General features: G+C 36.1%; 1 non-coding gene across 1 annotated transcript; it reads right to left on the bottom strand.

Annotated features, from left to right (window-relative positions):
- Positions 1-1,423: 1,423 nt before the first annotated feature.
- Positions 1,424-1,530, bottom strand: LOC127099135 (small nucleolar RNA R71). The gene has a single exon (XR_007793684.1). It is a non-coding gene; the product is annotated as a small nucleolar RNA R71 (small nucleolar RNA).
- Between the last annotated feature and the right edge of the window lie 4,950 nt (positions 1,531-6,480).

Raw genomic sequence — 6,480 nt, forward strand, 5'->3', positions numbered from 1 at the left:
CTTTATTTAATTTTCTCGCCATTATCTTTATTGCTCATTTTAATTGTTTTACACGCTTTACTTGTTCTTCACGCCTTACATTCTAAACTTCTTTTCATCATGTTCAACATCATTGTATTTGTTTGTATTACCATGTCTGGCTAAATCTTTCAAAGGTTAGAATGTGAGGATCGCGGTTAAAGAGATGTTTCACATATTGCATCTGTAGAAATACTTTAGGGGCCGTTTTGATTTTTAATTCGAGTTTTCTGAAACAAACTTAGTTAATTTTAACTACTCAAGGAGTGCGAAAGCACCCTGGCTTAGTTAACTAGGAAATTTTATCACTTTAAGGAAAAACAATTTTTGAAACTGTATTCAGACGCGTTGATAGATTTAAAATCAGGAAACTCCTTGGGTAAACTTCCCGAATCAAAATCACTTTTCAACTGAGCTTACGAGTCTTATTTCTTAAAAATAGGTTTACTACTTTAGCATTCTTCGCACCTTTTATAAGTGACAATAAAAGGCCTTAATTTAAGGGTAAACTCGGTTCTGAATACGCGAAAGCGATAGTTCCTGTTAAATGGATTCTTTTCAAGAGTAGAAAATATTGCCCCATAAGTAGTTCTATTTAGACAATCGAAGCATCGTTTAACTGACGTGAAATACATTTAAGTCTATCTTTATCTGCACTGTATTTATCATTTTCTTTATTTACTGTTAATTTGCAACATCAATATCTCATTTGTACCGCCTTAAATAAACATCGTAACAATAGTAACCAATAGATTGACGATTTGGTCTTTGTGGGATCGATAATCTTTTATATTACTCTGACGCGATTCATGCACTTGCAAATACAGCGATCAAGTTTTTGGCGCCGTTGCCGGGGACCAACTTCGTCAAATTCCGTACCCTGTTGTTACACCGTCTAGACTAAGGCATTATTAGCCGGTAAATGCGAAGAACCCGTAGTACCGGAAATTTAGTAGATCCTTTAGCGGAACTCGAACGTTACACTCGTACACGCCTCTTACTCGTCCGAATTAAGAAAGTTATGGCCGAGAATTGCGACCGAAGACCTCTTAAGGAATTTGCCCAACCCTCTGACAAGGAACCTAGTTCTAGTATAGTAAACCCCCTCATTCCTGCCAACAATTTCGAACTAAAACCATCTTTACTGCAATTAGTGCAATAGAACCAATTCCCGGGTCTCGCTACTAAGAACCAAAATCAACATTTAAAAGTCTTCATCCAACTGGACGACACCTTTAAATCCAACGGTGCTTCACCTAATGCGACTCGTTTAAGATTATTTCCTTTCTCCCACAGGGATAGAGCACGTTCGTGGTTAGATTCACTTCCAGCTAACTCAATAACTACCTGGGAAGAACTTAAGAGAGTATTCCTTGCTAGATATTTTCCCCCTAGTAAGACTATTGTTCTTTGAAACCAAATAACTAGATTTACTCAAAACCAAGGAGAATCACTTTTTGAAGCTTGGGAGAGATACAAGGAGTTGTTAAGAGTCTGCCCACACCATGGCCTAGAACAATGACTGATCGTTCATACCTTCTATAATGGACTCCATTATAACACAAAGATAAGCATCGACGATGTCGCTGGTGGCGCGTTAATGAACAAACCTTACCCTGAAGCTTGTGACCTAATTGAGGATATGGCCCAAAACCATTACCAATGGGGAACTGAACGAGCATCAGTAGAGAAAAAGGAGACCCAAGATGGAATACATGAGATAAGTTCTATGGACATGATGTAAGCGAAAATGGACGCTTTAGCCCTTAAGGTAAAACATATTTCTATAATCTCTAACATCGCAACGGTAGTCCACACAAAGTGTGAACTTTGTGTATCTAAAGGACACGAATCAGCGAAATGTAACCTTTTGAACGACCCGAACACCGACCAAGTGAATTACGCCCAAGGTAACCCATTTTCAAACACTTACAACCCTGGATGGAAGAATCACCCGAATTTTTCCTATAAAAACCAGAACCCTATCCAAAATTTTGCACCTCAAAGACCACAAGGTTTTCAAGCCCAAAAACCAAATCAACTTATACAAGTTGTGCCCTAGAAGCCTAACCTTGAGAAGATCATGGAGAACTTTATATCAGGCCAGACTCAGCAAAATAAAGAATTCCTAAATCAGAACATTCACGTAAACAAACTGATAACACAATTAGGGACTAAGGTTGATCAGATAATTACTCACAATAAGATGCTTGAAACCCAGATCTCACATGTAGCACAAAACCAAGCCCCGCAAACTACACCTGGAGGACAATTCCCTGGACAACCTCAATTCAACCCTCGAGGGTAAGCTAACACTATCACATTACAAAGTAGGACCGCTTACAAAGGGCCTTATAACCTAGCAATGAGCGAGTCCAAAGCTTCTAAAGAAAATATACCTACCAACCAAGGAGGGGAACCAGTGGAACCCGAAAAACAAACCGACCAAGAAGGAGAAGCCAAGGATAAAACTTACAAACCACCACCCCCGTACAAACCACCAATTCCATATCCGCAAAGACTTAAACAAACCAAAGTCGATAACCAATACCAAAAGTTTATAAAAGTAATAGAGAAGCTTCATGTATAGATTCCTTTCACCGAATCCATCACCAAAATTCCATCTTGTGCCAAATTTCTCAAAGACATCTTAACCAACAAGCGTAGGCTTGACGATCCCAAACCCTTGGAATGCAAATTTATTTCCTAGAATAAACTTGCTAAGAAGGAGAAAGACCCTGGAGGTTTTTCTATACCTTGCATTCTAGGGAGTCATGTGATCGACAAAGCTTTCCTAGACTTAGGCGCTAGTGTGAGTTTAATGCCCTTAGTTGTGTGTAAAAGGTTAAACTTAGGAGAATTACAACCAACTAAGATGTCCCTCCAATTATACGATAGATCTGTTAAGTATCCTGTAGGCATATTAAAAGACGTCCCCGTTAGGATCAGTCAACTTTATATCCCGACAGACTTGGTGGTCATGGATATCAAGGAAGATGGCGATATCCCTATCCTTTTAGGTAGACCATTTTTATCAACAGCAGGAGCTATAATAGATGTTAAAAGAGGAAAATTAACTTTCGAAGTAGGAGATGAAAAGATAGAGTTTATTCTTTCAAAGTTCCTGATGGCATCAATTATAGGAGACGCATGTTACGCGATTGATATCATAGATGAATGCATAAGGGAATTTGATCAAGAAGAACCTATGGTCGAACCATTTTCAAACCCGAATGAAAAGGATGACGAGTGTAGCAGGGTTTTCGTTACCTTTAGGTTTATTGGCTAAACCAAAAGTCAACATACAATTCGAGTCGCCACCGCACTTTTATTTGTCCAAAGGAAAGGCTAAAAAGCGAACAAAAGCCAAGGTAAGGAGTTTTTCAAATCAAAAACTAATAAAAATGTCAGAGATCTGGGTAAGGGGGTTGGTTATGAAATGGGAAGGTTTTACGCACCCAAAACATCCTTAGTATCCTAAGGGAACCCTTTTTGCAAATATGTGTTGTAGGTTGGTATTTGTGAAAAGATTTATGCAAAAGATTGGAGGGATGAGAAAAGAATAGATTATATTTATAAATTTTGTTTGAATGGATGAACCCATTGCCTACGTACCATCACAAAGGAGGATCAAAACTTCGTAGTTTGGGGTAAAAATCTCAAAGATTGGTGAATTGATTTGAACAAAATCCTTAAGGTCTTTTGTTATCAAAGGGAGAAAACTCAACCTAAACCAACAATCCACCATATGAGGAAGGCTTCAACATACTAGTGAGGGGTTAACCCTATAATAAGTATGGAAGACTTATAATCCAATCACTAAGGATGAGGTGAGATTTACATCAACCAATATGATAACTCAAACCTATGACTAATGTTTATGAAAAGGTTTTAATAAGGTGGCTATTGGAACCACAAAAACAACTTGAAGTGAGTTATATTTACAAGTTAGATTTATTTACAAAATAAAGTCAAAGTTGGATTAAGGTTTATTCACAATGAGTATTTATGGAAATGGTTTTGAAAAGTCAAAGGCATAAGGCCTAGGTTTCTAGTTTGAAACAAAGTCAAAGTTTAAGGAAAAAGATTTTTGGCTTGGTTAGAGTGGGGAGAAGAAGTGAAGGGCTAGTCCTAAAGCATACAAACATAAGAGAGAAAAGATAAACCCTTGGAGTCCCTTTTCTTGAAATCATAGAGATGATTCAAGATGCTCATTTCCTTTGGACTTAGCATACAAACAAGCAATCAAACAATTTGGACTCAAGCTCCTAGAATCTTCATTTGGCTTGTCTCTTAACTTGGCTACTCATGATAATGGTCCTCTTTTCACAATCTCAAGATGGAATCCCTATCACACAAGAGCAAACATCAAAAAGTTCACAACACAATAAGGGAGATGGACAAAGAATAAGTTTGGATGAGAAGTCCTTTAAGATCAACTTTGGATTTTAGCATTCTAAAGGCATGAGGCCTAGTTGCTCTTCAACAAATTTAGCATTCTAAAGGCATGAGGCCTAGTTGCTCTTGAACTCCTTTAAGCATAGGTAAGTCATAATTCTAAGTCCTTTCATATACAATAATGGGCTCAAATGAGAAAAAGGAAAATGACATAAACATAAAATATGTGCTCAAATGAGCAAAAGGAAAATCAATATGAATAATGAGCAAGAAATAAATGACATTAAAAGTAAATGACAAGAAACTTAAATGCTCAAATTAAAGTTAGTAATTAGTAAAGGTTATGTTAGCTTGTCATAAGACAATGTAGCGCTATGTTAAGCAATCGTAAGTGGACTAATGTAGTAGTCACACCTATCTGAGGCCGGTCAATAAGAATATAGGCAAAGAAACACAAGTTAGAGGTCATGACTAGTAAGCCAAGCTCCATAAACTTGCCATGCCAAAACAAAAGTGGAAGGGCCTTGTATTGTCTTTAGGTTATTTGCTTGACAAATAAGCAACCTATCTTGGACACAAAATAATTCACTTGATCACGGATCAAGTTGAGTTTGGTTTGGATCAAAGAAGGTTAAACCTCTCATTTGTCAAGACCAACCATAAGAACTTAACTCATTGGCCATTAATGGAAAGAAAGGGATGAAGATGAAAGGGAGGGAAAAAGAATACATCAATTAATTCCAATTGATCAAATGTGGATCAAACCAACATCAATCAACACCAAACAGAAAAGAAATGAAGATTACAAGTCAACAAGTCAACAATATTTTTTTGTATTTTTTTGAATTAAAATAAAATCCAAATAAAAAATAAACAACTAAGGTCAAACCTTAAATTCAATTCAAATCAACTTCAACAAGTCCAATTAAATTCTCAAAGGTTCAACATAATCAAACAAGCTTTGACTAATTTTCTCACCAATTTTGGAAACCAGAAACTATTTAAAAATAATTAAAAACACTAAAAAATAACACAATATGAATTAAAATCTCAAATAAATCTCAAATCAAATAAGAAATTGATGAGACTATTTTTCATTGACTAATCATGATCCATAAGTGTTAGGAAAATATTTTTGGATTTTTAAAAAGTCAGAAAGTATTTTAAAATGAATTAAAACTATTAAAAATAAAATAATTCACAAAAAGTATTAAATGAAGTCACAAAAATAATTAAAAATCAAAATATGAAACTAGATTTTTCAAGAAAATTTTTGGAATTGGTCTCATATTTTTATAACTTCAAATAAATTTTTTATGAATTTTTGAAAATCAAATCAATTAACTGAAAATAAAAGAAAATGAATTAAATGGAAAAAAACCACAGCCGTGTGATGCACCTCATTAATTGACGTGGCAATGCTGAATGGCTCAGATGTGAGGGCGCAGCGTGTGTTCGAGTCAAATGCGCATCATCATGAATTAAAATAAGTAAACACAATGGAGGATCCAGATTAGAACGTGGAAACATGATCCAACGGCCCTGAAGGTGTACACGTGGTGATGGTGGTGGAAACCACCGTCTTCTCCGGTGAACCAACAATCTCCGGCCACTAGTTGTAGAGAAAAAAAACAAAAATGGAAAGTAAGAACATGAAATTGAAGCTCGTGTGATGGAGATCAACACTATATCCATGGATCTTCCTCACTATTCCTATATTGAGAGGAATGTGAAGTGGAAGATCATGGTGTATCAACTATAAGTGCACGAAATGGAAAATTGAAACCACCATTGACTTGCCTCAAGTGTGAGGACTTCAGAAAACCACACAAACATAAGGACACTACATTGAATTGCAAGTTCTAGATCCAAAATGTTTGAAGGTATACCTCTGAATTGAAGCTCTTTAGGTCACGATTCCTTCAAGATCTTGGCTCCTCTTTGCTCTAGGGATGCAGTGGAGATGAAAGGTTAAGGAATTAAGCTTTGAAGATCAACTAATGATGTTGAATTTCAAGCTCGAAAATAAGAAAAAAAATATGAAAAATTCCTTTGGTATGGCTA

The sequence above is a fragment of the Lathyrus oleraceus genome, chromosome 6, assembly GCF_024323335.1.
Source record: "Lathyrus oleraceus cultivar Zhongwan6 chromosome 6, CAAS_Psat_ZW6_1.0, whole genome shotgun sequence".
Lineage (NCBI taxonomy): Eukaryota > Viridiplantae > Streptophyta > Magnoliopsida > Fabales > Fabaceae > Lathyrus > Lathyrus oleraceus.